Source organism: Pavona decussata, unplaced genomic scaffold (genome assembly GCF_977016875.1).
Source record: "Pavona decussata unplaced genomic scaffold, jaPavDecu1.1 SCAFFOLD_115, whole genome shotgun sequence".
NCBI classification, from domain to species: domain Eukaryota; kingdom Metazoa; phylum Cnidaria; class Anthozoa; order Scleractinia; family Agariciidae; genus Pavona; species Pavona decussata.
The window spans coordinates 687,501-699,379 of NW_028145529.1; the positions used below are offsets into that span (position 1 = coordinate 687,501).

Consider the following 11,879-nt stretch of genomic DNA (forward strand, 5'->3'; position numbering starts at 1 on the left):
CGTCCGACTTCAAGCTTAAAATCCCCTAGCTGACATGGTACTAAATCTGGTAACAGATTTTTATCTTTTAGGATGGGATTTTTTAGTAAAAATGTTTTACAAGCAGATGCTTTGTACATCGTGCACGTGCAGTGGACAGAATGGTACCACTGGGGGGCTGGTGTCAAATGGGCACACCATGTCCAGCTTAATAGCCCGGCCTTGCCTGACTTTATTGACGAGACTAAAACAACAAAAGAGAACCGCATTTAAAGGCAATTACAATTACTTCTTTACGATAAGAAAGTTCGCGCTTTATGTAAGCTACGCTCAAATAAATCAACCATTTATTAAAATCATCTTTTACATTATTCAGATGTACACTACCCGCGTTTAGCGAAAGCTATTCAAGGCGGGTAGTGTAACACGGGCCAGTGGTGTAAGTGTCGCCTGAAGGTTAGCCTAACAGTGGTATAAATGCCACCAATGCTTTTAGCACTCAGCTTGTAAGGCCAATGAAGAACATACTTAGAGCAAAAAGCAGATAAGAGCCCGGAAAACGAATCTTATTGCTGGCAGATGCAGCCTAGACAAAGTGACTGAATCTTTTTCATGTAAGGCTGTTTGCGATGAACTGATGTGTCAGTGACATGCTAAAAGACAAACAAATGTCCTTTAGAAGGACAACATTTTCAATGCCCTATGTAACATCAGCTAGGCTTAGCTTGAGCTACACAGTTCCATATGGCCGATGAATCCGGATTAATTGCAATTTACAGCCACGGCATATTCCTACCCAAAGCAACGATAATTATTACATGTTATTAGGATAACTGTGCTCCTGAAAATAAAAAAAAAACAAAAAGTTTCTAGAATAATATTAAGCACCGCAGGGTTCTAACCACGGTCGCACCCATACTCATGGTCAGAAATATTTAGAGAAGAAGGTTAGACCCTCAAATGGTTCGGATGGCCACGTTGAAATTTTTATGGCGGTCTCGTCTCCAATTTGGAGATGTAAAATAACTACGGTAATGAGCCCTGGATATGACCTCTCTCAGTACCAGCGATTAGTCTGAAGGGCTTCTGAGGGAATATAATGAGACCACAAAATTGTGTAACTGTCAGAGTTCAGTTTATTTGAGAGAACGTAACGGAGTTCTTCACAGATTAGTAGCTATGGCTATAAAAAGTATCCATAATAATAAAAGTGATAATAATAATAATAATAATAATAATAATAATAATAATAATAATAATAATAATAATAATAATAGCATAAGCGTTGCATTTATAGTTGGGTTTCCAGGAAAATAAGCATGTTGATTTCATTTACGGAAAAAAAATTTAAGTTCGTGATAAACATTATAATTAAATAATCGCACACCAAAAACAGGCTAGTTATTAAAAATGCGAGCTTCTTGTTGCAAGTATATGTTAATTTTTTTCCGACTTACGGCTTTTCGCTCAGTTTGAAAAAAAGACACAACTTTTAAATTTCATATTGACCTTCCCCTAACATGAATTAGCAAAACTACGTTGCCTTACGGGAAAATTTGTTCCGGTTGGCTCTGGTACGTCTTAGATAGTCTCCGAAAGCGCCTTGTTAATACCGCGGTCAGCCTTGCGCGATTTCCTGTTGGCGTAGCTCGATAAGGTATCGTTGGGAACCTCTCCACCACCCAATGCCCAAAGAGGAGGGATGAACTGGACAGATGGTCATTCCCGAAATGTCTCAAGGTGCAGCGAAAATTGAAGCCCGTGCAAAAATTAAGTTGATCTCCGACTCAACATCACTTACGCCGACAGACGATGTGTGTGCTGAGATGCTTTTTCCACATGAAAGCAACGGAAGGATAAGGGCACTTTTTTTCTTTTGCTCGTCTTCGTTTATCTTGGGAGCACTGTCCCCCAGCTAACCTCTTAAAAGAGCAATTGATATCCATTTCATGTGTTATCCGGAAGGACAACGTGGCTGCGCGATCATCTGTTTGTTTAAAAATTTTGAATGACGCGATGGTCATTATATCATTAGGATTGGTTCACCTTATTAAATTTGGTTTTCTTTAGTGTTGAGCGCTCCCGCTTTTCCCTTCCCATTATTTTATTACTACTTTCCTTCTTCTAAATTTTACATTTGTTTATTTCCTTCATTTCTTCCTTTGTTTGCATACAAGTTCGTTTTCTTTCTATCCTTCGGGCTGCTTGTCTGTCGGTCGGTGGTTCTTTCTTCCTTAACCTATCTCGTTCTTTTTGGCGTTTTTTCCATTTTTTTTAAGAATTTTAGATCACAGAGTGTCTTTTTTAACAAACCAAAATTATTTCCTTATCCGCAAACCTTGTGTAACACCTGAAGGAATATTGGTAACCAAGCCTTCCTTGTAAGGAGTGTGATATGTCATTGCGTGACATACAAATGATATGCATGGATTGAAGAAGTCAAAACGACAGTGTCGCTCAGTAATCGAAAATCTCGCTCAATGGTCATTTTTTTACGATGAAACAAGCTCAGTTGTACGTTAGAGAAAGATAGCAGATATGGTGTATTTGAAACTGCGAAGAATAGCGCCGATGTTTGTACAAGAGCCACCCAGGTATCGTTCAGATAGTTGTTGATTTCGTAAACTCGCTGTCAGAGGGAAGATGGTAATTTTGGAGAGAAAGTAGGAATGAAAACCAATCTACAGCCACTGTTTTAGCAAGGTAAACTTGTAATGTTGACCTTCTAATCAAATAGGTGCTAAGCACTAAGATTTGCTTGGAATATTGGCTTCGATAACAGAGACTAATTCGATTGTTTGTTGACAAGTGGAGTTTGTGATTTTCTCGACATAGAGCATCTTTTTTTTCGTGCAGAAGTTAAAAGCCCCAGACTAATTTTTATATCCTTGAAAAGAAGACCATTTCCACTAAACACAACCTTAATCTCAAGCGCTTCTGAGTTATACCGCATGGGAAAAATGTTTATTAAAAAACAGCTCCAAAATGAGATTTTTAAACAATGAAATATTGGTGATTTTCAAACTCGTGCCGTGCATTCCCATTTAAGTAAACAATCCTGGTTTTAGACTTGAATCATTTGCCAGTGTCTCTTACAAAAATATACCAACTTGAAAAACCCGTGGTTCCTTTTGCGCTTTTCACGAGCGAATTTCTTGTGTTGTTACTCGACGCACTAATTTCCGCCATTTTATGACGGTCGGTGCCCGTTACAGTTAATGGTAATTTTCTGGAAAATAAAAACAGAGCTGAACATAAGAAATACACCACGTTTATTGACTCATCATAGAGTATATCTGAGCAAAATATCAGGGTAGTCAATTTTTGAACCCTGTGCCACCACTCACTCGGTCATGAAAAAAAGGCGCTCTTGAATTGTCTTCTAATTGTTTTTCAAAATCCTTATAAGTAAAGGTTTGGTTATACATAGACAAGTAAAGATAAACGATAAAAAGGAACAACGTTTCGGGGTCGTCATGACGCCATTATCAAGTTCGAAGTGATAGAAATAGTTCAGACATTATGTTAATTTTTTTGGTGAACTATTTCTGACATTGACTTCAACTATTTCTATCACTTCGAACTTGATAATGGCGTCATGACGACCCCGAAACGTTGTTCCTTTTTATCGTTTATCTTTACTTGTAATTGTTTTTCATAGCGAAATAAGGAAAATCTAGCAATATTCCTTGATATTTTTTAATTAAACAATTATTCCACTCACGCTTGTTGGATATGGGTTGATTATAGCCAATGAGGCGCGCTATCTATCATCTCATATCCAACGCACGCACGTAGAATAATTGTTAAGTATCTTTTACGGGTATATAGGTTTTCCTTTCGCAACTGCTTAAGCTGCGTACTAACTGCGAGCATCTTTTTTATATCTGAAGAAAAAGACATTGTTAATCTTAGCGATAACCGTCTCTTATCATTCTAACATTCACAGTCTATAGTGCTCGCGTACGTCAGATGATTTTCGGAATCATCGCCTCACCGTCGTCATAAAAAAAGAAGGAACAATTTAGTTCTGTGGATAAAACATATCTCGTTTTAATGGCAGGAAAAATTTTCTGCATAATTTGACCTCGCTGGAAGACATTCATCAAAAATTGACAAAGAGATGGGAGCCTGCCTTTTAACAAAAGATAATACAAATAGTATTTTCTGTTAAAGAGAATTGGTTGAACATTTTCACATTTGACAAATGATGATCGCTCGATGTACGAAAACAAGAAATGTTCGACAGCGAACAACAAAGCCAAAGCAGGCTGGACGTTTGATTTCACTACATACTGAAACGTGCAGATTTAATACAGGTAACATGAAAAATTATCATTTTTGCAAATATATTATCATTGTTCATGTTAGCGCCTGGTAAAAAAACTGCGAAACTTTGGACCGTGAAGTTTTGTAACTGGTGGCGGAGTGTCTTTAAAACGTGTCTCTAAAATTGCCTGTCAAACTGACGAGTGGATTTTTGGTACCGTGTTTGCTATATTACATCATAAGAATTGACAATTGTTCAGTTTGTCTTTAAGCCTTCCCATCGACGTCGACTTTAAGAACTTTACAGCCTTTTTACTTCAAGGTATTCGGCTCATGTTACTTTTTATAACTTTCGATTATTTGATGATTTTTGTTTTCATTTCCCGGTTAGGAGTACCGTCAAACTATTTCCACAAATATTTTGTGGTACAGGTTTCGGTTTTTGTTGCTATTTAGCCATGCTTATATCCCAAAGCTCATAAAACTATTACTTAAAGGCGTAATTTGTCCTGTCTTAGGTTTTCAGGAACCTCACTCCGGGGGTCTTCTTCTTCCTTTGAGAAAAAAGAAATACTGTGTTTTCGCTGGTCAAATGACTACACGATTTTTTTTATTAGTTCTTTGTTTTTCAGTGTCGTTTTAGTATCTGATGTTGTTACTTTAATTTCAATTGAGTTGAGATCATTTATTTATTTATTTTTTATTTTGAGAAGGCCCAATTATACAAAGACTTCATAGTTTCCTCCTCGCCTCTTACTATTATGATTTTTACTTTTGCTTCGTTTTTGTATATTTAACGTGTGTCTCATAAAAATACCAGACAATTGAACAGAAATTTTCGAACAAATTTAACCTGGCACTAAACCAAGGGAAATGCATTTAATCTGACGCATTTTTTAGAATATATAAGTAGCTCTTCGACAAATAGGTTTAAGCCACCTTAACTACAAAGAATGAAACACAGACTGACCACCTGATTACTCTGTTTATTCTAGGCTGGTACTCCATTCAATGAGACACCTTTTTAGCTAAATTTTTAATCGTTTGTGCTTGTCAGTTGCAGGTTAAAGAAATTGTTTTTTTTTGTTCCATTTTGATTAAAGTAAAAACATCTTTTGAATCCTTTTCTAGTTGACATAGAAATGTAAAACAATTTTTTGCCCCCACAGGGTTTTGGCAAAGAGCCCAAAATCCGAGGTGGCGCCCTTGGAGTCTCCGCGAAATAGTAATTACAGTTAACTGTAGGATACTTACAATTAAAATATTTGGTTCGTATACCAGAACCAATCTTGATATTGCCTCTACAGGGCGGAAGCGGAATAAATGGGTAATGATGACATAGCGCTCTTGGGGAAGGGGCGCGGGGGGATGGACAAGTACACATAGTGGGGTCCTAGATATATTAAAGACTGCACATTATTACCCGTTCTTGAAGCGGGCATCAATTATCCTTGTCATTTGAAATCCCCCAAAGAGTTCAAAGAAATGGCCGAACGTTAAGGCAGACTATGTGAAAATATAGTTTGCCGGCAAGGATATGATTCAAGAAATTCCTTGCTGTCTATTTTATTCACTGCTTTTACGAGAAATTTTATGTCCCACCGTTCACTGCGTGCTAATCCTCTATCACAAACAATGTAATACATCATCCTCATACCCCTCATCATCGTCATTATTTCGTTTGTTTTTCCCCCAAGGTATGGTGCTCTTTAACCAAATCTGGGCTGTGTTGATATTTTCTGTGGTACTTCAGTCGGTCCAAGGCAAGAACACGAAAAACGACGCAGGCAACGATGAAGGTCAGGACTCTGAATTCACGACAATGTTTCTGTTTAAACACAAATTAACATAACAAAAAGTCGAATAAAGTGAGCATGATTTTGACTTTGTTTGCTTTTCCATTCTATTATTTTTTCCAAACAGCTAATTAATTAAAGGATTCTACTTCCCTTGATTGCATCGCACAAATTCACAGTTACATAACTCCTTCAAAGAAAGAATTACGATCCACATTAATTACGAATACTACAAGTCACTTTTACTAGTTCAAGTAGATTTTCTCGGAGAATGAACCTTAGTTGAAAGTTATAATAATAATAAATTAATAATTTATAAAACTTTTAGGATGCCAAGGCGCTCTTGGTATAGAAAGAGGTGCCATTACAGACGGACAAATAGCTGCGTCTTCAGAATGGAGTGTCGATCATGGCCCGAACCGAGCCATACTAAACATGATAAAAACTGGCAATAAAAAAGTAAATCTAAACATTTGTAACATATACAAATACATTTTAGAAATGTATTTTGTCGGGCATTTTGTAGCTGTAATAATACGGTTAGTCATCATGCAGAATTAACCGTGTCGCTTTCATGAAAATTGTAGGGAAATTTAAACTTCGTTTTGAGAATAAAGTATGTAGTTCTATCTGAACATGCGCTTCATTCCTTAGAAGGTTTGAATAAGTACATAATGTGTCAATTTATTTCTTAATTTTTGATATATTCACCTTGCAGACCCTAATAATAGGTATAAACGTCATACGAGAGTTTGACGATCTTCTTTGAATAAATAAACTGAAACGTTGCCCGTTGGATGTATTACATCCCCTTTCCTTTCATCGGATACGTTCTGAAACAGAAATTCGTATTTTTTTTCAGTCGCGCCTGACAGTAACCCGAGCAAAAGGAAACAGTGTGCAAGTGAAAGATGGACGAGTCAAACGACTTCGCCCAGTCCAAGTATCCCGGCATTAACATGGCTCCAAACGCCAGCAATAGTGGAAATCAGCACAGGTGACTCCCATGTTTCTTTAGGCCAATCGGCGTAGTATTTTCCCTAAGGATTCAAAAATACGGTTTGGTTACCTAGTCACTGTAAGGGACTATTTTAATTTCGGGCTTAAAAGATATGGAATAGTTTGCCATATGTTTTAAGGCAATGTGAAGTACAGTATTGTATTGTATTATATCTAAGCTGAACAATCACGTGCTCACTTGAATCTTTCAAGCGTGCCGTTTGGGAAAGATTTTCTGGGGAACAATCATCGCTAAATCATTTTTATTAATAATTTTAAGAAGTGTGGAACAATTTCTGAAGTTTTTGAAATATTTGTAACTTTTAACATTCATAAGTATTTCTGATAATTGTAATGTTTTAGTCAGTGACACAGACATACTAGGAAAAAGAAAATTCGAGTTCTCCTAGGAGGAGTCGTAGCTATGACCTTGCGTCCCCAGAAGACCCACCCCCCCCCCCCCAAAAAAAAAAAGTCCGGTCAAGATAGGGTTAACTTAGTCAGGTAGATGTCCACGAGGTTATTCGTGTTTTACAGTACTTACTGTTTTTAAGTACTTAATTACTTACTGACTGACTGACTGACTGACTGACTGATTTACTTGCTTGCTTGCTTGCTTGCTTGCTTGCTTCCTTCCTTACTTACTTACTAACAATTCTTTTTTCGCTCTTCAGGTCACTACCAAGCTCTTGGTCGATTAATTAACGCTAGATACCTAAAAGAGCGGCTGACATTCAAAGACAAAAATTTCAAGGCGGCTACGAGAAAAGATATGAACTTCGTTAAGCAACTGGATATTCTAGCAGACACTCTCTACATTAAGGTATGTGACATAAAGAGGTTACAAAACCTTTGGGAATTGGCGTTTAAAATCTCGCTTTTTCCAATTATATATTTCGGAAGGTACCACATCTGTTAGAGCTAAATGTTTAATACAAATACCGAAATGTTAGGGACTTGTCAGTCTCTGTTAGCTTGTAGAATTTCCTTTAGTCTTGTAGAATTTGGGGATAGGTCGATGGGGAGAAGCAGTTCCCCATAAATTCTCTTAGGGGAAATCTGTATAGCGCTCTCACCGCTTGCAAAGCGATGATCGTGACTTTGGCAGCGAATCGTTTCTTGCGCGTACGGAGTCGTACAATACCCCCAACGAACAGCATCGATTTTTGAACGCAGCCACGTGGCTTACTTTGAAAGAGATTCGAAAATGGCCGCGCGTTCAATCGTAGAATCTGGGTGGGACACCTTATTAGAGCGTGCTCGATGACTCAGTGATGCAAGTGAACTTTAAAGGCTTTCTCGACCTAGCAAATTCAATTTAACCCCATTTCTTGTAGCCTTCCTGGTAGATACTCGTCACGCAATCTTTCGCCTTCAGACGTCTGGTTGGGGAGGAAAGATTGCGTGACGAACCAAACGAGTGTCTGCGAGGGAGGCTACATTTCTTGTGGAGAACCGGTTTCTTGTACCTAGGCACTAAAAATGAGGTAACCAAATAGTACCAAAGGTATGCAAAACATACTCGTATTTTACATATTTATTCTCATTTTGCGTTGTCAACATCCTTTGTAACTTTCGGGTATCCTGTCAGGAAAGTACAATGGCTCAATCACCCTTCCTGAAGATAGTGATACTGACTAAAAATAATCGACAATGCTTCACCCCAAATTTTTCTTCTCAATTACATGATATTTTTTTGCTATATTAAAATCAAGCATAAATAAGCACCAATTTTAGTACTAATCTCAGAAGGTAAAACTGCTATGTTGTCTTCTGACAGCATTTTCCTTTTCAATTGATTTATTCATTTTTGATTTATACTTAGTAATTCAACCATTATGAAATTTAACTATAATCTGTAGAAAGTCGTACTTTTTATCCTAATTCAATAAATTATATCTTTTCAAATATTTTCTTAACCTTGTTAATAGTTTTGGGCCATCCACTCAATTAGCCTAACAGCTATTTGGGTTGTCCAAACTTCTTGCCAAATGTTTAAGTTCAGCTTTTCTTTAATTCACAATTAGCCTTCAGTTGAGATTGTTGTTTAGTTTAATACATTACGGACCTTTAGCACCGACACCGAGGACGCGAACGTCACCGACCGGAAGTTGAGAAAATGAACTTTGATGCTACTACGCATGCTCAATCGTGCAGAACTCGTCGTCCACACCTCGTTCAGGACGCCGTTTGCCGCCATTTGGCGTACAGTGTTGAACGAAGGTATGTTTTATATTTTTACTAACTTTTGCTGACTTATTTTGGGGATTTTTTCAATCTAAAGTGTCGGTTAGTGGACAAGATAGATACCGTGAGTTATTTGATCGGACCGTGAAGAAGTAATCTTGATTTCTTACTTTCTTTTCACCTGCAGGAAGAGCTTTGAGCTTCACAGCTGTGATGGCGGATAATGATACAAAGAGTACAGGGTTCGTACATCAACCTTATAGGTGTTTTTTGACATATACGTCGCATGCTTTCAACTACATTTCATAATGCCTTTGAAAATTTCAATTTGTCCGTTTAAATTTGCGGTTACGGATCGATTTAAGGTCATTCTGAATCGTTTAATGGCTCACTAAGTTGTTATTGATACTGAAAAAAGCCCCTAAATTGTCGTAGAGGGCAATCTTTATATTCAAAGATTGCCAAAACGTGTTACAAGTTTTACCCTGCTTTAATTTTAGCCGGAGGAAAAAAAATAACAAAATTTTATTTAAAATTGAACCCAGGAGTCATGTCATAAGTCAGGAGTCATGTCATAAGTACGTAAATTATGATCATCCGGGTGAGTGTAGTCCTGAGAAGGACTGTTTGTGGTGACTTTGACTGACGTTTCGACAACCTGAGCGGAAGCCATCTTCAGAGTCAAGTGAATTGTGGAACGTCAGTAGGTTGCCTACAACTACCTGCACCATACAAACGACTTATTGACAACAACAACGAAACAAACAAACAATAGACATTTTACTAACAATAGACCCACGGACTTTTTGACTAACAAAAGACGGATCGAAACGCACCAATCACTTTTTACAGTCTTCACAGCCAATAACATCACGGCTTACTGACAAACGACCAATAACATCTGGACTTCGTTGACCAATCAGGTTAACAACCAGAGACGTATATACCACCTACTGACGTTCCACAATTCACTTGACTCTGAAGATGACTTCCGCTCAGGTTGTCGAAACGTCAGTCAAAGTCACCACAAACAGTCCTTCTCAGGACTACACTCACCCGGATGATCATAATTTACGTACTTAAAACTTTATTTATAAATTACAGCGCTGAAACTTAGTTTATATACTTCAGGCCTTAAGATTAAATTAATTTTACTTGCAATACAGCTTAAATCATATGAACACTGATTGTAAAAATAATTCGTTACTTAATGAAAATTTGTATTTATTTTCAGAAATTATGCCATGAAATGGTCAGAAGAGCACGATCTTATGCTTTGCAGAGAAGTCCTTGTCTTGGAACCATGAAAGTTTCCTAAGCAAAGCAAAGAAAGAGGAGATGTCTGGGGTGAAGTAGCACTAGATTTAAATGGCACAAGCTATCCCAAGTTCAAAGTCAGCAAGCGCTCTGTCAGGGACAGACTCACTTTTTTGGTCAGCAAATACAAAGAAAAGATGAGAAAGGAGGAGCAAGGTTCTGGGATTGAATGTGAGGATGAAACTGAATTAGAGAAGGCATTGTCTGAGATCATCGAAAAAGAGCAAGCAGCTGATATGGAAAGGAAAGAAAATTCAAATACTCTTACCAAGAAGAATGAAAGTGAGAAAGCTTCAGCAGAAGAGAGTAGACTGAAGGCTACGGAGCGCCTGGGGCAAACCAAAAAGAGGAATGCTGATGCATGCCCTGATCAAGTTACTCCACCAAAAAGCAGAAAAAGCACCACTGAAGCTGTGAAAATTCTGAAAGAAAAAATTGAGCAGGAAAAGGAGATCAGGAAGGAAGAAATGGAAATGAAGAAGAAAGAACAAGAAAATAAAGCTGCCGAGCAACAGATGCTGATGGATCAGCAGAGACACAGCCAGCAACAATACCAGGATGTGTTAAAGGTCATGACTGAACAGCAGCAGAGACAGGAACAGCAGATGCAAAACTTCCAAATGCTTTTTTGCAGCAGCAACAACAGCAGAGCCAGATACTCATGGGTTTACTGGAAAGAGTCTTGCCCAAGTCTTCATAAGAGGAAGGTGAAAAAGCCGTTTAGAAAACATTTGCACACTTTAGCCCTTTGGGACCATGTTGTGGTTAACATTTTATTTACTGTTCGATTTTTAAAATTAACATTGATCAAAAATATATGGTTGAAGCTTAAGAAAACTTAAGTGAACCCTTTCACCCATAGGGGTGCCGAGTTAAGAACTGAAAGATAAGTTAAATTTAATATTCATATTTTGTTACAATTGTAAGTGTAACATGTGATTTTCATGGCAACCCAATTTTTCCTACAGGTTTGACCAAAATCTGTATTTGTGTTTTATCTGCCTTTCCCTCAAAAATTTAACAAGTTTTGCAGATCATGTCAGGAAAGATTCAGTATTTTCAAAGGGGGGTGTCTGTTTACAATTATATTGTTTATTATTATTTTTATTTTAGCCTTAAGTTTTTTAAGGGGAGCATGTTGGATGTTAGCAAATATGTTAGCTTTGTTATTTTAGCTTAAGATATCAACAATTTTTACACCTTACTCAGCGTCATTGTCCTTATAGTCTTTGTAGAAGAGGGTAGGCTATGGGATTTTTCATTTGTTCCTGCAATGTGTTGTCCCCTTCCCTAAATTCTACATTTTATGCCCTATTACATTTACTGTTTATC

At 37.5% G+C, this 11,879-nt stretch overlaps 1 pseudogene across 1 annotated transcript; it reads left to right on the forward strand.

Moving 5' to 3' along the window:
* The first annotated feature begins 9,105 nt into the window (after nucleotides 1–9,105).
* On the forward strand, nucleotides 9,106–11,737 carry LOC146469896 (uncharacterized; annotated as a pseudogene). Its single transcript, XR_014867112.1, has 3 exons — nucleotides 9,106–9,266; nucleotides 9,418–9,472; nucleotides 10,465–11,737. The product of XR_014867112.1 is annotated as an uncharacterized LOC146469896 (transcript).
* Nucleotides 11,738–11,879: the final 142 nt, after the last annotated feature.